General features: G+C 37.4%; 1 protein-coding gene across 2 annotated transcripts in view; it reads right to left on the bottom strand.

The window, feature by feature from the left end:
- Window positions 1-20,669, bottom strand: part of Rnf19a (ring finger protein 19A, RBR E3 ubiquitin protein ligase) — a 50,257-nt gene extending 29,588 nt beyond the window's left edge. The window contains exon 1 of one of the 2 annotated variants that reach the window (XM_020180548.2): window positions 20,529-20,669. The gene's annotated coding sequence lies outside the window, so the exon portion shown is untranslated. The remainder of the gene's footprint in view (window positions 1-20,528) is intronic. The other variant, XM_020180549.2, reaches the window with a different exon arrangement.
- Window positions 20,670-22,552: the final 1,883 nt, after the last annotated feature.

A 22,552-nucleotide genomic window follows, 5' to 3' on the forward strand; every position in this document is an offset into this window, starting at 1 on the left:
AAATACATGAACAGACCTCAAAGGAACAGAAACAAATTTGAATATTAAAAATACAACATTCTTAGGTCCCTTCTTTTTTTCTAAGTACTGGGGCTTGAACTCAGGGCCTTGTGCTTGATAGGCAAGTGCTCTATGATTTGAGTCACACCTCCAGCCCTCTTTGTTGTTTTTTTTTTTTTTTTCAGACAAGGTCTTGCTATCTAGAAAGATCTTCCTGCCTCGGCCTCTCTAGTACTGGGATTACAGATTCACACTACCATGCCTGGCTCAGAGATGTAACCAAAGATGTATTCTTACATGGCTAAAGAAATTACTATGAATAAAGTAAAAAGACATGATAAATTAGGAAATGTTTACCTAACAACAAGCTTTCTTAGTATAGAAACAACAAGCTTTTTCTTAAATAAGAAAAAGATGTAAGGCATAAAGAGCCAAATAAGCAAAGATATAAGCATATGGTTTTAGAAAAAGAACTATAAAAATTATGAAGATAAACAATATTCAACAACAGTCACATCTTAAAAAAATGAAAACTCAAACATTAGAAACCATCTCTGTGGTATTAGATTGACAAAGGCTGTAAAAGGTTGGAGTGCATGTAGTGAAAGAAGCATCTCACATGCTGCTGGGAAGAGTACAAATCAGGACATTTGGGAGAACCAATTTGCATTATTTACTAAAGCTTAAAATGGAAATATTCTTTGCCCAGCAATCCTACATATAAAATTCATCCTTTAGATGAAAAAAAGGTACATACTGCACAAAAAAATCCATTGCAGCCTAGATGATAAAAGTAAAAAGCCAAAGCAGACCAAAACAACAAAAATCTCCATACAGACCCTGGGAATATGTACCTAGCAAGCACAAAGTTTAAATCCCAGTACAGCAAAAAAAAAAACCTGGGAATAACTTCAAGTATCAAGAGGGAGCTTAATGAACCAACAACTTAAATGTAATGATATGGAAAGAGTTTTATACAGAATGCTGAATGTACAATGAAGAAATTGTAAAACAGTATGCATACTGTAAGCCCATTTGTAGAAAAAAATACAACCACACAGGCTTACGTATACATACATAATTTCTTGAAAAATAAGAATCCATTAACAATGGTTCTATGGGGAATACAATCTTTTGTATTCACTTTTTGCCTTCTGCAGTTTTAATAGTCATAATATTATGAATATTCATTACTTTTAGTTAAAAAATAAATGAGTCCCACAAACAATAAAAATATTCTGCCCTAGAGCTACTCAATCAAAACTTCTGTGACTGAGCTGCAGAGCTTATATATCTTGAAAATGTCCCTCAGTAATTTGGTTGCACACTCTGATTAAGAACCACTAATACTAAAGATACTTTGTTAAACACTCTCACTTAAAAACCAAATCTCATAGGCTCGGTCCCCTAAACAAAGCTCCTTGTTTTTCATCACTATAGGTACTAGTGAAGTACTCCTTGCAACCTACAATATAGAGATGACGACTTTTTTAAAGAAAATCCACACAATGTAATGAAACAATCCAAGAAAGTCTCTGTAAGCATGTGACTAAAGAGGACTAAGAATGCCTCAATCATAAGAACTCTGGCTGAATTTGATAGTTGAAATCTACTATGTACTAAACACTGAGGTTATCATCAGCAAGACACACATCTTCCTATCCTAAAACCAATTATAAGCTTATACATAAAATTAAATTTCTGTTTCTGTTATTGCTATGTCTTAAAATTACTCAATTTTCATCAAATTTGCAGTGTCCTTGGGATATTATGACAAATGATAGACTGATGCAGAATTCATCTTAAAAGAAGCCATCTGAACATGATTACAATAAGCCTACATATCAGCAGGTCCGAAAAATAGTAAATATTTCATCCCATCATCCCATCAGCATGGACACAACCGTCCCTTCTTCCCCTCCTCAATGATTTACAATTTGTAATTTCAGTCATACATATCTATTTTTCATTATTCTCATTTTGCAGGTGGAAAAATACAGATTCAGAAAATAACAGCCTTGCTATTTCACTGTCATACTCCTAGGCATGCATACACACACACACAAATTTTTTTAAGTCCAATTAGTCCAGATTAGGTCTATAAAAAGACATATATGAGGTCTACTGGGACAAAATTATATATAAAACCCTAAATGCTTACATAGTGTAACAGAGTAGTTCACACAATTTCAGAATTTATGGAATAGTTGATGAGGAGCAGTAAATGTACTTAATTATAGGAAAGATTCCAAACCTTGGAGGCTTTTTATATGGATTTGCTATTATAATGATTTGTCAAGCTATAATGCATTGATAACATGAACAAAAGCAGTGAAGGAGAAAAAGAGAACTTAGATTGATCTTTATGACAGGTCATTTTATGCATCAACTTGACTGGGTGAAAGGATACCGAAATAGCTGGTAAAACATTTCTGGGTGTCTTTGTAATGGTGTTTCTAGAAGCGATCAACTTGTGACTCAGTAAGCTGATTAAAGAAGATAATCCTTAATAATGTATGCGGATAGCATCCAGTTCACCTAGAGCCTACACAGAGGAAAAAAAAAAAAAAAAAAGGTGAACTTGCTCTCTGCTTGAGCTAGGACATCCATCTTTCTCCAACCCTTGAACATAAATTTTGGTCCTCATTCTTAGGCCTCTGGACTCAGACAAGAACTTATGCCACTGGCCACTCTGATTCTCAATATTTGGAATAGAACTACACCAGCTTTACTGGCCTCTGGCTTGCAGGCAGCATATCATAGGGCTTCTTTGCCTCCATAATCATATGAGCCAACCCTTCATAATTAACCTCTTTCTATATGCCTATATGTAGCCCACTGATTTTTTTCTCTGGAGAACTCTGACAAATGCAACCTCAATGATGTGGCTATCTGCTTAGTGGGATCCCTTCTCCCCAACTCTTCTAGCATCTTTAATTATAAATCCATAATTTTATTTTGGGGAGAAGGGATCCCACTAAGTGGTGTTTATGCACCTTAAAGTCAAGATTTCTGGATTCTTTTTTTCTACCTCTTGAGAAAATTAAGAAATAGGAATGGCCCCAAACAAAGGTGTTTCTATCACATGTAAAAGCTGTGTGGCCTAAAAAACTAGTGAAAGTGATGATGGCTTTGTAGTGACTCAACTTACATCTGACACCAGGCTATTTTTTTTCCACTTTGTAAAAATTACAAAAGTTGAGCAGTCTAGCTGAATCATCTAACCAACAATTATAATAGTTTTAAATGAAAAAAAATGTGTTAAGCCAACAGTCAAGGTTCCATCTATTACAGGTAGTACTCCATGTTTTATGAAAAGCTGTATGTTATCAGTTAGAGTCCCAGCAAAAAACAAAGCATTCACAAAGAGGTAACTGAAGGGTGCACTTACAAAGGTGTGAGTAGGGTAAAAAAATCCAACAAGGACACAGTAAGCTAGTCACCCGTTAGAATCAAGCACCAGTAAGGGGGCAATTAATAGAGAGGGGCTGCCTACTAGCAGCTAGAGGAATAAATACCCAGGTTCTTTTTCCTCTGGATCCAATATCCTGCCAGTACCTCACAATGGCTAAATCCAATCAGATGCCAACAAGGAAGAACAGCTGAGGTAGTTCCAAGAGGGCAGAGAAGGGTGAATCAATAGTGAATGGGAGGGGACGGACGGACTGTGGTGAACAAAAACCATACAGTGTTGGGTGTAGAAAGAAGACGGCTTCAAATACAAAAGACCTGGCTCAGCCATTTTCAGTTATATTACCCTAGATAAGGTGCATTCTCAAGTCTGTGATCTCCATTACAAAATATGGATGATACTACTCACTTCAAATAGATGTTATAAGAATAAGACAAAATTGACATGTTAAAAGTACCAAAAAACAACCCACCTCGTATTGTACTAAATGTCAGCTGAAATAAAATGTAAGATAAGCTTTGTATATCTAGTACCTTACAAAATTTTGTACCTTTTGGAAAGAGAGTAGTACCTGCTAAATAAATTATGCTTTGAGTTATTACTGCTATGTGATCCTTATTAAACCACACTGCCTTTGTACACTTAGATTTTTAAATTGTGAAAAGACAAAGCCTTTTTTACCCAACAAGTACTACAGGATACATAAAAGCATGTTAAGTATCCAAACACTGTACAACTTAATTGATAAATATCTCCCAGTCATAAACACTTTAGTAGTATCTAAATGTTACTTTGGAAATGAAGAAAGATGGGTAAGTTTTCAGACCAAAAAAAAAATAATAATAATAATTACACTTCTCAAGAGAAGATTTGATTACAAGCTCAAGTATCTGTTTTTCTGCTGTTATTCAGCTGACACTAGGTTTCTTCTGTCATTTCTCAAAAAGGTTAAAATTGAGGAAATTCAATTGTTTTGTGCTGATGGTCTAAATACTCAATTTAAGAGCAAAGAGTACCTATAGCTTCTAATTTTCATTTTCAAATGTCTAATATATCCAGACTGCATCTCTAATACATGCACGTAATAAAAGTAGCACGCAAGTTATTTACCAGCACTACAGAGGGGCATAGAAAGAGGACTAAGTCATTTATTTATTTAATTTATTTAGTTAAAGTGAGGAAGGTCTTGATACAGAGAATTCCCAGCAGAGTAACAAAAGATCACTAATTTAGTCCTTACTAAAGTGTGAAACTTCAAGAATCAAGAAAGAAGAAATTCTCTATTTTAGAAATTGCATGTATATTATAAAAAGCTATATTACACAGACTATTAAATTATGTTGAGAAGTTGAAATGAAGGATAAAGAATAAATTTAATTTTTCAGGGCTATTTGCTTGTGAGATTAGGAAACCAAAACAAATATTTGCTTTAGTGGAAAAGGTATTTATTTCTTAGTACTTCTCTACAAGTCACTTGCATTTCATTTTTTGTGAACTTAACCACACATTCATATTTTGCTGGCAGACTTTTCCTTATTGATGAATAAGACCTAGTTGTATTTAAAGGAAACCTGCATGTCTTTTTTAAAAAATGTATTTGATTATATAACTTTCCAATGTAGAAATTTCAAATTTTTATGTGCTCAAATTCATGCATCTTTGTCTTTATGACTTTCACTTTCTACACCTGTCTTAGAAAACCCTTGCACATTCCAAGATTTTTGAATTTTTCTAATATCTTCTTCTAATATTCTATCATTAATTTATTTTTTGCCTAAACCTTTGCCCCTTTTCAATGGATGAACCTCCTACTATCTTAAGGATATGGACTTTTAAAACAAGCTCTTGAAACAGACTTACTGTCTTGTTCCAATTTGTACACCTACCAGACAAAAAGGTGCTTATTTCCTTGAATTCTCACCATCTGTTATATCAGTAGTTTTTTTCTGAGTAGCAAAAATTATGTACTTCAACTTATTTGATTACTAAACTTAAAGATTTATTCACTTGTACCATCCTCTTTACCACTTTTCTAGCTGCTTATATTTTTTGCCTGTTTTTACATTGGAACATTAATATTCCCCCTTGATTTAAAACATGTAATATTTTTCTTATCCAAACACTGACCTTTACCTTTGATGTTTTGTAGTACAGAGATTTAAATTTTTAATTGTCCATCTAGGAAGCTCTTCTACAAGTAATTCCACTACGTCATTTCACCTTTTCTTAAAAGATACTTTTGCTGAATATAGAATTCCAGATTGACAGTTTTCTCTTCAGGATTTTAAACAGGTCATTAAATTGTCTTCTAACCTCCATCATCTCCAGTAAATCATCTTGAATTGATATTTGAATTCTCCTCTATGCAGTATGACTTTCTTCTTTGGCTATACTCAAGAAGTTCTGTCTTTGATGTTAAGCAGTTTGATTAAGATATGCCTAGATCTAGGGGGTTTTTTTTTGGGGGGGGCGGTTCTTTTTGTATTTATCCTTGTTGGATTTGAAATAGGTTCAAATTAAGTAAGGAAATTTAGGTTTGCTTTCTAAACCCCTCCATCTCCCTCTTCTTCTTCCCTCCCCCTCTTCCTCCTTTTCCCTCTCACACCGCCCTTTCTAGAATTCAAATTATTTGTATGCTAGACAATTCAATTTTGTTACAGTGACCACTGAAGCTATATTCATTTTTTATAATCTCTTTCTTCACTCTTTAGCTTGGCAGATTTTTCCTGTTCTATCTTCAGTTTCATCAACTTTTTCCTCTACTGTCTTCAATCAACTGTTAAATCTATCACAGTGAAAAATTCCATTTTTGGTATTTCTAGACTAATTGTGCATTTTTCCATCGAGTTTACTGATCTGCTCAATCATTATTATATTTCTTCCCTTTAAGTCCTTCAAAATATTAGTGTTGGCATTAAAAGTCTGTCTGCTAATTCTGCTATTTTCAGAAGAGTGGTCTTTATAGTGAACTCTATTTTCCTGCTTTTTCATGTGTCCAACTTATTCTAAGCTGGATATTGAGGATGATATGTTGTAGAGACTCTGGAGTCTCTGATTTTCTGAAGAGTGAGAATTTTTACTACATCTGGCAGTAAAATCATTGACTAATCAACTCAAAGTTATGGAGCCTTGGCTTTATGCTTAGTTATAATAGGTCTGTAGAAGCACAAATGTTTATGAAGCCTCTCTATATTGGTGGGAATCAAACACCAAATTCTGTCTCCCCCTCAGAAGGTAGCACTAAAATTTCTATTCAGCCTTTTTTGTCTTCCTGTTATTGTTTTCCTTTGAGATCCCTGGAATGTGTCATTTAGGAGACAATTAGGTATCTGAGAAGAGTTTATTCACAAATTTTATTAACTCCCTCCTTTCTGGGATTTATGCATTCAATTTCCAGCCACCTCAAGTCAATAAAACTGTGGCTTTCTGCTTGAGTTCCAGCAGCCCTGTGCTACATGGACTTTTCCTCATGGAAAAGATGTAAAAAGGGATTTTTTTTCCTGGGGGGTGGGGAGCATCTGACAGCTTTCTATAGGAAGCCTTCATCTAGACTGATACAATATTTTTGAATCTATATAGTATAGAATATATCTGTGATCTCCACAATATAACCATTTACTAGACTGTTTTTTAAAAATGATCTTTAAAAGGTTTTCTTAAGCTGGGCATCATCGTGCAAGCCTATAATCCCAGCACTCAAGAGGCTAAGGCAGGAGAATCATGAGTTTAACACCACCCTGGGCTACAAAGCAGGATTTTTTGGGTTCAAAAAGAACCCAAAAAAGGAAAGCTTAAGGTAAATTGTTTGAATTTTCATATATGGCTTTCTCTTAACAAGATAAAACATGTAAGTTCATTATAATGAAGTCTGCTATTATTTAAATGCTTAAACTTAATATTTAAGTTATATCATTCATAATCTATATGCTTACTTGTAAGATCTGGTTAACTTACCAACCTGAAATTTGGAAATGCAATATTTTTCTCTAATCTATTCCCCAGTATACTTACCAAATTTAGATGCTAAGCACAAATGCATTCCTGGGCATAATTTTTGCTGTCTAAATAATACTAAAGAGACAGAAATTGACTTATTAAACATTTCTTTATTCAACCTGTTAAAATCTAATAGTTCGAATAAATTTTTGGAAAACAATAAAAACGCTTAAAAATAACTAAGGCATGGATTGGCTTCACAGAAATCCATGAAATCACAAACTCTATACTAAATTATGAACATAACATGTATATTCCAGTAATAAGATACAGTCATAGGTCTCAATAAATTCTCCAAGGAGTCTAGTGAAAATAATGGCTACTGCTGAGAAGTGTCTAACTTCTCAGTAAAAGTTCCTGTAAATCTTTTTTGCTCTAATTATTACAAGCACACTATTCATATCCATACCAATTATAAACTCAGAACATATTTCATTCCATTAAGATTTGAAGTTACAGATCTTTCCACAAGAGTTAAATTTTTGGGAAAGTTAAAAAAACACATCCTCCCTAAACAAATGTCTCCCATTTCATTATGCAGGAATAAACATTAAGTGAATAGGTGGCCTAAAGGAAACCCATACATGTATTAAAACAAAAACCTTAAAAATAAAAATTAATATTGTGTTCAAAGGGCAGCTGGTTATAAATATGCATGTTATGATGTTACAGTGTTAGGTCACCTTCACTTAAAATGGCAGTTACCACTGAAAACTTTCAAGTTTATTATTCCTTACAAAGTCAGTCAAATAACCATATCTCTGTAAGTAAAATGTAACAGACATAAAGAGGTTAAACATTTTTTTGTTGTTGTTGTTTTGTTTTTTGACAGGGTCTTGATATTTTGCCCAGACTGGCCTTGAATTCATGATCCTTTCCATCTTCACCTCCGGAGTGCTGGGATTACAAGGCATGTGCCACCAAACCTGGCTTAAGATGTAAAACATTTAATGGCCAATGCAAGAGGCAGCAATGGTACTAGACATTCAGTCTATATTATCTTTCAATTATTTCAATGTCTCCTCAGAAACATGGGCACTATCAATCTCTACACAAGTTTACAGCTTTTGATCAGTAATGACCTCTCTGTAACCATCTGTAAAATAAGAAAAATACCACTGTGGCAGAAATAATGCTATATGCTGCTCTATTTCATTTTCCTCTTCAACAAAGGACATTTTCTGTTCCACTTGTAGATACCTTTGGCCATATGACTAGTCCTGGCCAATGCAATATGAGTATATGATGCACTCATCACTTTCAAGAATGAGCCCCTTAAATCATTCCTTCAAACAAACTCAAGCTCTTTCTCTTCATTCAACAGCTGGTTAAATGTACTAATTCCAATGGATGACTCCTAAGGTCTTTTAGGAGACAAAGTCACAAAACTGGAATTTGGGTAACTGAGTCATCCATATGGTTCTTTTTGTGAATGAGAAAATGTTATTTTATTCATTGACTGTTTGGATTGCAGGATTTCAGACTGGCCTGAAACTCAGTATGTATCCCAGGCTGGCCTCAAACCTATAATCTTCTTACCACAGTCTCCCAAGCACTGGAATTACAGGAATGCACTACCACACCCAAGAAGAAATCAACTTTTATTGCATTCCACCACAAGATTTGGGGGTTGTCCATTTCAAATACAATTATGTAAGTTAAAGTTGGGAGATAAAATAAAATTTAGAGTACTGTGAGGGAAAGTTTTTTAAATGATGTACAAATGTGGGGTAATGAGAAAGCATATATTGAGAATAAAGCATGACCTTCAGTGTTAGTATATACTGAGTTCAAGTTCAGTCTCTGAGCGTTACAGTGGCTAGCTGTACGACATTGGGTTAAATTACTAAGACTCAATTTCTTCAACTCTAAAATAACAATAAAAATAATTCATAATTATGAAGATTAAACATACAAAGAATTCAGTATAAGGTTTAACACATATAACAAATATTAGTCATAATTATATCTATATCTACTGTAACTATTATAGCTGAGAAGACTGTACAAGTATATCTGAACCATTTATTAGATAAAACTGTCAGAAGAGTATTACACACAGGTTAGAAATAAAATGAAAGAAATGGTTGGTTCTGGAATGATTCTTCTAATGTAATCACTATAGTCAGCCACTTGGAAGTTTGGAATGCATTATTCAAATACATGGATTTCTAAGTCTTCTTATGTTTGCATAGCTACAAATCTAACTCTAGTGGTCTAATATTATAGAATATTTTCAACCTAACTACATGTAAATAATGGAGATAGGGATAAATCAACAGATTAGTTAAGCAAGTATCACTTTCCAGCAATCAGTTTCCAATTTTGAAAAGTTCATATTCACTGAGACACAGATATACTAACCTTAAGTTCTATCCTTATGAGTCTCTATGATTTCCCAGAAACAGAAACTACAAGATCAGAATAAACTATTCCCATATGCCAGAAAGCATCCCCAAAGAGGTATTTCTTAAACACCTTCACAAAAACACACCTGCCACATTTACCTGTTTAAGCCTATTTTTGATAGGAAGGTAGAACAGAATGGTACTTTGTGGTTTTAATAATACCCATTACAAATAATACTCATTAATCAATCCATTACCTCCCAGCCCCCCAAAAAAGTAAGCTGCTACAGAAAGGAAAAAGCATTACCCACTGGAAAAAAAAAAGTTTCATAACATTTTGGCTAGTCATTCTAGTTTCTCTTTTGGTAAGAGGGGCAAGCAATACACCAACAGAAAAATGGTAGGAAAAGAAGAGTGGAAAATGCCTGGAGATATGTTTTTAATAGGTTTTTAGAAAGACAACTAGCCGTTCAAAAATGTCCTCAACTTGTTAAAATACATACTGCTGCTTATCAACAGAAGGGAAACACTAACTAGTATGTGATCTAAGCCATGTCTATCTACTTGTTTGAATTTCTATTTTCTTATTTGAAAGCTAAAATGATTAAGACAAGATAATATTTAAGGTCCCTTAGTTCTAAAAGTCTATTCTAATATACAAACATGCAATTTTAATTCAAAGACTTCTCTAGGATTAAAAAAAATTATGTTTTCTCCAATTAAAAAAAGTTGTTTCTGTTCTTTTAAAAATGTCTCCAAATCCTCTCAAGAATCAGTACATTCTTCTGTGTTACTAAATTCAGTGGGATAAATATAATCTTTTCAAAGTGACTTTTATCAAATTTCATGATTAATGTGATTAATTCTACTATTTGGAAAATTAGAAGTATTAAGTGTCTGGACTAATTTTATCCTAACCTTTTCTGGACATTATCCCCCTTCCTCTACACACACCAAATATAAACTGGTGACAATAGCACCTCACATCTCCAGTTTTAGAGGTTCATTTGCCTCTTTCCCCTAAATAACACAGTGGGAAAGGAGGAGGAAGACCTCCAGTTAGCTAAATCATTGTATGCTTATAATTTTGTTATATATGTACATAAGGTGATAGAAGAGGTGTTTGGTAGAGGTCCTAGAAGCTATTTTTAAATTTTTCTTCAAATTAGAAATTAATTCTCAGAAGGAACAACATCTTTTGGGAAATGAGGCAAAAATAAGCAAATGTGTCTGATTTCCTTTGCATATGCCCCTCCCCACAAAAAAAGAGAAAAACTCAACACAAAGGAAATATTAACTTCATAAGAGAAGAAAACTCACAAGTACTTTCTAAAGAAAATAATAGCATCTAGGTAAGAATTACACAGTAAATAATCATAAAGGTTGTTACAGTTTTCTTATTGAGAATTCAAGACAACCAAACTATAATTCCAAAACATATTATTAAATTAGACTTATTTATTAAGTACTTAACTACTCACTCCTGGGAGGCATCAATCTAAAGATGAAAAAGCCCATCAAGAGGCAGTGGAGGGCCCGTGGAATAGCTTAAGTCATAAAGTGCCTGCCTAGCAAGCACTGAGGCCTGGAGTTCAAACCCCAGTACCATCAAAAAAAAAAAAAAAAAAAAAGAGAGAGAGAGAGAGTAGAGTAAAATGTAAAATAGCTACAAACCCAGGAACCACTTCACAAATACTAGTTATGTACAAGTGCCTCTAATACTTACTCACTCTTTTCAGAACAAGAAACTATCCTTCTGGTGACACTAATATTTTAATATAATCCCTATAGTTTATAAGTAAGAAAACTGAACCCACCAAATTCTGTTTGAAAAAGGGGAATAGAACTATAATAGAGGGGGTAAACTTGTGCAAGATATATTATATACATGTATCAAATTATCACAATGAAAACCCTCATATTATTAATGTATGATAACTCAAAAATAAATTTAAAACATAAGTAAACTGAAGTCTAGAGCTACTCAGGCCAATATATCACCAGCAGCCACATGAAGCTAAAAAAATTAAATTTCAGTCCCTCTGTGGCACTAATCACATTTCAAATGGTCATTAGCCATATGTAGCTACTTGTTATCACATTGGACAGCACAGATCTAGAACATTTCCTTCTTCACAGAAAGTTCTACTGAACAGCACTGATCTCTCTTTAGACAGTGTGTGATTTATCCACAGAGCTAATATGGCACAGCCAAAGTCTTCATACTTTCTACTACTTTACTTCTTACATGAGGCCTTCATTAACTACGCGGTGTCTAAACTATCATATAGCTTCTCTGTTAAGGTCTGCTTACAAATTTCCATTGTTTTTCTACAGATAATGAATAAAAAATTTCAACCTTCACAGAATTTAAAGTCCCCCCACAGTCTAACCTTAATAGCTTAACAGCTTAAGACATGAGAGACATAAGTCTTAACCATGAGAGACATAAGTCTCTCATGGGTGTGCTACATAAAAACTCTGTATTTGTGAAATATCTTAACAAAACACACAGTTTCACCTCCATGACTTTTACTGTGCCTTTGTTTCTGCCTGAAACACTCACTTTCCATCTTTTCTGTTATTCTAAGGTCTCACAAGGCCCAACTTCTATCTTATCTCTACAAATCATTTTAGGTCAGTAATTATTAACTAATGGTATGAACAACTGCTCCATGCATTTACATAAATTTTAAAATTTTCTAAATACTTCACCTAGATATTTTAGTGTAATTCTTTGCTAGGAGGTGAGAAAAAGTTAAGCAGAATAAAGAAAATCAAGAGTATATGGTGGTGCTGATTTTAAACAGGGTCCATTGGTCTCATTGAAAAAGTGACATTTACACAAAGGACAAAGGAGGTAAGGGAGTTAGCCATGTGGAAATCTGATGAAAAACATACAAGGAGAGGGAACAGTCATTGCAAAGGCTCTAAAGGGGCAATATGCCTTGTATGTTCAAGGAAGAGCCATGAGGCCAGAATATGGCCAAAGAAAAATGAGCAAGGCAAAGAATTATATGGGATGGATTGGGGCCAAGTTGTGTGGGGTTACAGGCCACTAGTAAAGACTTCCCTTTTATCCTAAGTGAGATAAGGATACTTTTTAGGAGTTGTAAGGGACAGAATCTAAACAGTATCAAAGGATTATTATGATGTTAAGAAGAGCGCAGTGGCTCAAGCTTGTAATCCTAGGTACTTGGGGGAGATGGTGGAACAAGCCTGGGCATAGTTTGTGAGACCCCATCTTAATCAATAGCTAGGCATAGTGGTACATGCCTGACACAGGGAAACACAAATAGAAGAATAGCAGTCTCAGCCGGCCTGAGCATAAAGTAAGACCCTGTCTCAAAAATAACCAATGCAAAGAGGGCTCATAGGGTAGTTCAAATGATGGAGTGCCTGCCTAGGAAATGCCAGGTCCTGAGTTCAACCCTCCCCTCCCCCCACCCAGTACTGCCAAAAAAAAAAAAAAAAAAAAAAGATGGGACACAAGCATGGAGAAGTTTCAAGACTACAGCAATAATCTAGAAGAGAGAAAATGATGAAGAAGAATGAGGCTATGGTTTAATTTTTTTTTTAATTTTATTTTTTAGGTACTAGGGATTGAACCCAGGGCTTCCAGATCTAAAGGCTCTACCACTTGAGCCACACTCCCAGTCCTTTGCACTTTTGGAGACAGGGTCTACCTAACTTTCCTGGGTTGGTGCCATCTTCCTGCCTCCTGAGTAGTGGGATTATTGGCATGTGCCACCATACCTGGCTTTGATGCATATTTTGAAGAGAGAACTGTTAGGATTTTCTGATGCACTGTGATTCCAAGAGGATTTTTGTCTAATTAACCAGGAGGTTAACTGCTATCAAATGAAATGTGGAAGGCTATGAAAAGAACAAATTTTAGAGAAGAGCCAAGACCAGGAGTTCATTTTCAGGCATGAAAATTTGAGATGCCTTTTATGATGTATCTTCAAATGCCTGTTTGAAAAGCCTGGAGCCTGGGGGGGGAGGGGGGAATGGCCTAGAAATGCAGTTTGGGAGTTGTTATATGGATTGTATATAATGTCATGAGCATAGAAGAAATACCAAGGGAATAAATACAGAAAGGAAAGGAAATGAGACCTATGGCATCCCAACATTAAGACAGAGAGAAGAAAAGGAAGACACAGTAAAGGAGATTGAAAAGGTGACAGGAGGATCTTTTAGGAAATTACCTTGAGAAGACAAAACCTGTTAGCATATACCTATCAGCGTTTTACTCACTGCCCTCCTCTAAATGTCAAGTACATCTTGAAAAGTGAGGAGCAAAGAACAAACAAGCGGGGAAAGAAATGACAGAAGCGAAAGTAACAGAATGTATCTTACAGGATATAATCTATTTCTTAGACCTATTGACATTAGAAGGTATTAATACACTTCCTCTGATAGTTCTAAGAAGGGGTTAGGATTTTACAGGAAATATGGCCTAGTATCTGAGAGTCACAGTGAATGATATAAAACAAAGATAAGCACAGACTTGGTTTACTTGACTGTGTATTAGTTTCCTGTGGCTGCTGTAACAAGTTATGTTACAACATAATGTGTGGCACTTAAGACAAAAGGAATTTATTTTCTCAGAGTTCTGGAGTTACAGGTTCAAAATCCAGCAGTCATAGTCCCTCTGCAGCTTTAGATGATCATCTATTCTTTGTTTCTGCCAGCTTCTAGTGACTATGAGCATTCCTTGGCTTGTGGCCACATTCCCATCTTTCTGTCTTCTTGGCCACATTGCCTCTTCCTCTTCTGCATCTTCTCTTTCATAGTTTCACTTGACTTTTTCCTTAAAAGGACTTTTGTCAAAAAAAAAGTAAGTTATGGCCTTGCTGGGTTCTCATCGCACCTACTTGGGAGATAAACACATAGCCCCAAGGCTTTCCAGCAGCTCTAGCCTAAGTAAGTATCATATTTCTTTAGATAGGTGGTTTCAAGCCAAAAATGAAAGAGCTGGAACACATTCACTATGGAAAGAGATAAGAGTCACTCTGTTTAGACAGAAGACCTGGAGAAATCTGAGAACAGATGACATTCTCTGAGAAATCCAGGAGAAATCTCCTAATCTTTGTGGGATGAGAGGCTATAAAGTGATTCCCTAAGCAAATGGAATTACCTGGGGAATGATCTTAAATGTCAAAAGACACAATTGTTTTCGATTTAATAAATTTTTCTATCTTTATTGGGATATAATCAACAAATAAAAACTGAATGTAATTACCATGTTAAAAAAGCAGGGGGAGGGGGACTTTTTTCACTGGATCTTAAGGCAACCTGGATATCCCAGGATGATCTTATTTCAAGATCGTTAATTTAATCACATCTGCAAAGACCCTTTTTCCAAATAAAATAACATTCACAGGTTCTGGGGATTAGGATGTGAAGTATCTTTTTGGAAGCTACCATTTAACCCACTATGCCATGATTCCAGAAATTTTTGCTAAATATCAGTAAAGTGTGTTGCATTTATGCAAGAAGATAGAGGATATTTAATGTTTGTCCATAATAAAAATTGTTTTAAAATTAAATGGTATGGCTATAAGGAAACATCTATTTGATTTGCCTGTGGCTGTTTATCAGATAAACATGCCATTCTTGGTTTGGATAAAAGAATTACCCTCATGCTGGGCACTGGTGGCTCATGCCTGCAATCCTAGCCTCCTGGGGAGCTAGGATTATAGGTACACAAAACAGGGCTGGCGAAGTGGCTCAAGTTGTAGAGCACCTGCCTAGCAGGTGTGAGGCCCCAAGTTCAAACCCCAGTACACTCCACCCAAAAAAAAGAATTACCCTCACTGTACTGGACATCATATAGTCTGAGATTAGTGACTTTTCTAAATGGTTATTTTACTTTCCTCATTAATCCACTATTTACCAGCCCCCATCCCTTCTCTCCAAGTGTCATAATTTTGATTGAAGCATGCCTATACATGAGGCCTGATTAGTTTAGACTGCATTTAAATAGATGAGAAGTTTAACATTTAGTGTTCACACCAGCCTACTGACCTCTCCTTGAATGTGTATGTTACAAGAGCACCTTGTAGAGATTTATTCATTGTAACTGACCCCAAAGTATGTGTGGAGGGGGCGGTAAACAGGATAATCCATATCCAACAGTGTCATGGGAGCCTCCTTTTGTTTTTATATTGAGCCCTGCTGTAAGTTACTACTAATAAATCTAATCTCTTTTGCAATAGTTTTGTCTGAGTAATTCAGAGTGTTTCAAATACATGATTTATACTAATCCAATAAAACAGAAAATAGTACATTTTCCCTTATATTAGAAAGGAAAGAGAATGAGGCACAGTCATTTTGGGGGAGTTGTAGACTGACAGAAGAGAGGCATCTTGACTTCCAATTCAACTCAATAATTCCAACATAATAATAGTGACTGCATAGGCAACTCTGTATTTGACCTCAAAAGACACGTCAAGTGGTTAGAAAAAGACTACCCAAAAGACAATCAAAAAGACAAAGAATCTCTGTGGAAAGGAACATGTCACATAAAATATTCCTAGAGCTATTCTGTTCAGTATGAAGAGAAGAATGTAAAGTCACCCATTAACTCATGTTGAAATGATATTTTGGGTGTGTTGGGTTAAATAAAATATATTATAAAATTAATTTTACCTGTTTCTTTTTACCATTTTAATGTCACATTAGAAAATGTCAAATTACACTTGTGGCTCACGTTATATTTCTATTGGACATCACTGCTGTAAAGACAGTTATAAAATAGGTACCTTATATTGTAGATACTTTATTCAGTTAGCATACTTATTCAACACCCAGTATGTCAGGTTTACTCTAAGTGCTGATACCTTACAAGTGAACAAAGAGAATAGTCTCTGTCATAACAGAGCTTATGTTACCTCCAACACTATCTTATTTGTGATCATGCGTAAGAATAATTTACCATATTAGGAGACAGATGTCAATACTTGATTTAGAAAGTACAAAATAGAAAGCCATAGATTCAGACTAATGGCTATCTATTTTGTAATATTTATGTTATTATGATATGTAATACTTATCCAGAAGCCTAATACTATCACATTCCTAATAGCACGTCCTGGTTTCTTGCTTCTTTCTTTTGACTCACTTCTAGAAAGTTCTTTTTCAAGTGGCAATCTGCTATCTACTCTCAGGGGTCTCCCGAGTGGGGTAGAGGATGAAAATGTTAAGGGTACATAATTTTAAGGAGGCAACTCCAGTGTTATGAACCAAAGATACAGTTCTGAAGTTTCTTTGGGGCTTAAACAAACAAGGGTAATTTATGAGCAAGATTCTGCTTCATAATTCAACGCACAAACTTATTTGTAGGCTAAAACAACTTCCCATCAGTTCAGTTACATTGAGTCTTTCACACAACAGAACCTTCCCAAACAGAATTTCTAAAACAAATTAACAACTAGAATTCTCTAGTGAATGACTTTTAAAGTAAAATACCAGGTAACATTAATAGGACAAACTATATAATGGTTGTAAGGCTAATGGCACAGCTTTCGAAATAATATTAACAGTCAAAATAATTTCTCCTCATGTTAACGACAGCAACAAAGAAACCAATATAAAAAAAATTATTTCAAAAACTACTGTAGCAAAATGTGCTAATTTTTTCCACTTTAATGCAGCAAGTATCACTGACATATAATTACTGAGAAACAAACGAAGCAGCCAAGTTTTAAGCACCTAAAATGATTTAATTGCCTTTTTTTTTTTCCCCCCCAGGACTAGAGCTTGAACTCAGGGCCTGTACCTTGAGCCACTCCATCTGCCCTTTTTTTGTGATGGGTTTTTTCGAGTTAGGGTCTCTCAAACTATATGCCCAGGCTGGCTTCAAAGTACTCCATATATGATCATGGGTCCTTTCAGACAGTCATCAAACTACTACTCTGCTATGATGAGCTAGCTTGACAAACACAAGGTAATATGCAATCAAATATAAATTTAGAAGTTCAACTTTACTTTGGCCTGTAGCCCAACATGGGCTAATTTTTATCTAGGCCTCAAAAATAGAAATCGATGAAAGAGCATGAGTTTAGTTAAGAACCAGTCTGCATTTGACAAACAACTGTCACCTTTTAGTAGCATCAGAAAACCAAGTAACATCTCTGTAAGATTTTCTATTTACCTGTGCCGAGAAGACAAGAGAGCAATTCTGATATACATGTAACCAAATCTATCATCAGCTTACTCTGTGCCAAGCACTTGATTAGGGACTTTCACATGTTATCACAAATATTTGGCCTTCTGGGAAATTTCAGGAAACTACATTTCTCAAACCTCTTAATATACTGGATCTCAAATTGGCCAGACTGGCCTCTAAATGGCAATCCTCCCACCTTAGCCTTTAGAGTAGCTAGAATTACAGGCACTACCAAATGCAGCCAAAAAAAAAAATTTCAGAGTGAGGAGAAACCAAAGAATTTCTGTGATAAATGCAAATAAATGTTTAAGATAAAATCAGAACCTGCCATAACACACGAGATTCTTTCAAACATTAAAAAAACCAAAACATCCATATTTAATTTCATCTAACACCATAACAAATAGTATACTTTCATTTGATCCCATTAAAGACAAGTGATCCCCAAGTTCACAACTGCAAAGGTATTAGAACTGGAGGAGTGGCTGAAGTGGTGCCTGCCTAGCAAGCACAAGGCCTGAGTTCAAACCCCAGTGCTGCCAAAAAAAGAAAAAAAAAACAATTGCAAAGGTATTGCTTTATGACTTTACCCGTGTTCAAATAAGGGAAGTTCATTTATTTTCCACAAAGATGCTGAAGTATCTTTAACGGCACTTAAAGATACTTTAAAAAATAGCACGGTTTCTTCTCGTCAGGTACAAAAATTCAACAAACTGCACTAACATTTTATGAATTCTATCATTGGATGGATATCAGCAAAGCATACACTTGTTTATATTAATTCTAATCAGCTGCGGAATCTCCTGGATGAGACATTTCAAGTAGCTACTGGATGGTAAGAATTGGGTTGTGTTTCAACTTCTAAGATAACTTTGCAATTTAAAATAAGTTAATCTGTTATTGAAAAAGCAGAGTAATGTTAGTTGCCAAATGTAATTTTTTTCTCAGAAAGGCACCTTTTGACGGCATTAAAGTATTTTCCATGGAGACATGAATTTAAACTCCAATTATACTGTGGATAGTAATTTTTAGAAAGAACATTAAGAAGCACAATATTAACAAAAAAGTGGGGGATTGCATGATTTGGTTTTCTTGAGTCCCAAGACTTAATTCTACATTCTTATCATGAAATTGCATGTATCAAGGAATGAACATTTGAAAATAAGGTCATCGCCATTTTCTAAATAGAGTAAAGTATTTACATTTTAATTCAACTCAGACAGCTCACTGTTAAAGAAGCTTAAGCAGGCAAATATGGTAATGGCTTGAATTATAAACAGAAGTGGTAAGATGTGCAATGAGACGGTTAATGGTACAACTGAAAATAAAACTTAAGCATACAGAGAGACTGCATACACCCAAAGGGTCAGTGAATCTAGGTTAAAATAAGAAACAAAAAGACAGCCATGTTCTAACCAAAAAAAAAAAAAAAAAAAAAAATGGAAAGGAAAGATCACAAACATTTTGAGGCCACCGATAAAGGAAAGGACTGCTTTGTGCCTCCACTGTTTCACAACATTTTAATCCAGCCAACACTTAGGTCTGAAAATTGGAGCGGCGCTTAAATAAGGCTGTCCTTTCTAAACCTAACAGAACATTCTGCAACATTCTGAATAATAAATCTTAAGCGAGTAAAGCATCATTCATCTATTTCTACCTCCAAGGGGCCAAGAGACAAAAACCTCTCTCCCCCTCTACACACACAGACACACACACACTGCCTTAACTACTCTCTTCCCTCTTTTATTCACTGCCCTTGTCTCAGGGTTAATGAACCCTAACTTCTTTTTCTTCTTCCCATTAATGGAAGTAGGGGGTTGGGGGAGGGGGACGAGGAGCGAGGACAGCGGAATCTGATTATAGGAAAAACTGGAAACTGAAAGTAGTGACATTACTTGCTGGGTGAGGGCTGGAAACACCCCCAAGGTTTAGCATGGGGGGAAACAATCCAGGAAGACCCCCCTCCCCGACCCATTAACGCACACTTTACCCCAAGGATACACCATTTTTCGGGAGTGTGCATCTGTGTGTGCGATTTTTCGCTTTGGAAGGGGGTGGTAATTGTCCCGGATGAGCTTCCCGGGTACTCGGCTCCCCTTCCCTAGGGCCCCAGGCAGCAGGGGTTGGGGACGAAGTCCCCGGCTCCGAACGCGCCGTGAGGCCCGGAAACGGTCCCGTTAGAGCCGATTTCACCCGTCAGGAATGCGCTCCGCCCCCACCGCCTCCCCGCGGCAGCTGCCCTCGGGTCTCGCCCGCAACTCGGGCCGGGAGCGCCCGGCAGAGCGCCGCCTCGGCCCGTCACAACACCGCGGGCCGCCGCCCGCCCGTCAGAGAGCCCGGCCGGGACCCGTCTTGGGGCGAACTCCACGCCCCGCCTCCGTCCGCGCTCCCAGGGGAGCCGGGTCCGCGGAGGACCCGGACCCAGCTCGAGGCCTGACCCCTCCACACCACCCAGGCCGCCCGCGCGGGACCCCCGAATCCATTTCCGTGCGGGGAGGCGCGCGAGGGCAGCGCCCTGGCCGGAGCTCCTCGGATCGGAAATGGGAGCCGCCCCTGCCCTCCCGTTCCTGGGCGCAACCGTCTCCGATACCCGCCGTACCTCTGAGCCGCTGGCGAGCAGCCCCATGTCTCAGCCGCGGAGGCAGAACGCAGAGGAAGTCCTTCACCGCGGCGGCCGCGCCTCTCAGCTGGGACGAGGGGAGCGGAGGGATCACTCCAAACCGCCGCCGTCCCGAACTCCTCCTCCGCAGTTCTGGCTTGACGGCTGCGCCCGGGAACCAGCGCCGCAACTGCCATTCTCCCCCTCCAGCAGCCCCCGCTTTCCCCGCCCCCTCCTCCCACTTCTTCCCCCTCCCCCCGTCGCCCCGCCCCGCCCCGCCCCGGCGCTCCGCCCGTGTGCCTTGCGTCATGGCGTCACGCCCACCGGGCCCGCCGCGGGCGCCTCTGGGACGCAGTCGTTCGCCTGCTCACGTTCGCTAGGAGCAGGAGCGTCCCTCGCGGCACGCGGGTGGCCCGGGGCGCGGCCTCCATGCCGGACCGTGCTGTGGCTGTCCCTCCCTCCCGCAGGGCTTTGCCGGGGTGGCGTAGCAGGTGTATCGCCAGCCCGTCTCTTCGTGTCCTCGACAGTGTCTCCTCCATGGACGGGGGGCGGGTGGAGGGGGGGTGGCCCGAGCCGCGCCCCCGGTACAGGGAGGTGCGGGACTAGGGGACCCAGTCTGACTCTTGGTATTTCTCACGACAGTATCCTTTCCTTTGTGTTCTCACGGTTCACCTGCTTGACTGACAGCCTTAGGGAGAGCGGAGCTAGGATGTCAGCAGCGCGTTCCTGCCGCGCTCAGTTCTTTACTGTCTCTCATACATTCGAAATTACTTTAATCTAGCTTTGTCTGTTCCACCCTCCTATATCTTTTAAGCCAGCCATTGGATATTTTAACCTACGCAGAACTTGGTACAAATTCTTAGTTCGACAAATTCATTCCAGTTCTGATCCATATCCTCCCAGGCCATTTCTCAAGGTTTGGATCACTCTTTGGAATACCGAGAAGAGAATGTGATAAATGCTGGACAAAATGTCCATCTGCCATCTGTTACTGAACTAAATATATCACCGTTTCAACCCTTATTTTAGTGTGTCTGTCTAATTTAAATTAGAAACAAACTCAGGAGCCGTATCTTTTCAGACTGTACTTGGTAACTTTGGTAACCAGTAAATGTTTATCAATTAGAAAAATGAACAAGCTATGCAATTTAGGTCTAAGTATCTTTGACCACGAATGTTAAAGGAAGTAATTATGGATGTTTTTAATTTATTGGAAATTTTAGAACTGTTACACATAGCTTTAAACACTACTTGAAGGGCTGCCAGTAATATAATCTATGGGATACTTTAAGCCTACAAATAGTAAAAGAATGGTGAGTTAAATAGATACTCAGAATACTCATACATAATTCTTGAAAATAAATTAACATGTTAAACAACGTTTCAGCACAGATACAGCATTGGCTTCAGGAGTGGTTTTTAGTAGAGAAGTTGTACAGAACAAAAATGGTCTTGAACTCTGTACAGTTGTCATATTTTCCAGAGATGCTATTTTCTTTCTTTCTGAAAATTAGAGGAGTTTCCTACCCTTCACTAGGCCAACATCAATCTATTAAAAAAGAAAAACCTATTGAACATCTCCACTTGAATCCTTACAGGCTTCTTAAACTCAGCCCGTTCAAAATGGGATTTGTTACCTTTTTCTTGCCATTTGAGCCACACCCCCAGCCCTTTGGTTTATGTTTTGTTTGGGGGATAGGGTCCTGCTAACTTTGGCAGGACTGCCCTGGACCTGAGATCCTCCTGCCTTTTCCTGTTAAGGAATGTGAATCACCACACCCAAGTGTTAACCTTTTTCTTAAAGTATGCCTCTTTCATTCAGCAAGGCCCATGCCAGAAATCTAGGATTCTTCTTAAGCACTCTCAGTAACCTCTACCTAGTCCTGTTTATTACACTTTCCAAATATCCTTCTAATTATACCTTCTAAATATACTCTTTCTTCTATATCCCCGCATCTCTACAACGTTTTCAAGTTTGTCTATATATTAGAATCCCCGGGGGAGCTTTTAAAAAAATTCTGATG

This window comes from Castor canadensis, chromosome 3 (assembly GCF_047511655.1).
Source record: "Castor canadensis chromosome 3, mCasCan1.hap1v2, whole genome shotgun sequence".
In the NCBI taxonomy this organism is placed as follows: Eukaryota; Metazoa; Chordata; class Mammalia; order Rodentia; family Castoridae; genus Castor; species Castor canadensis.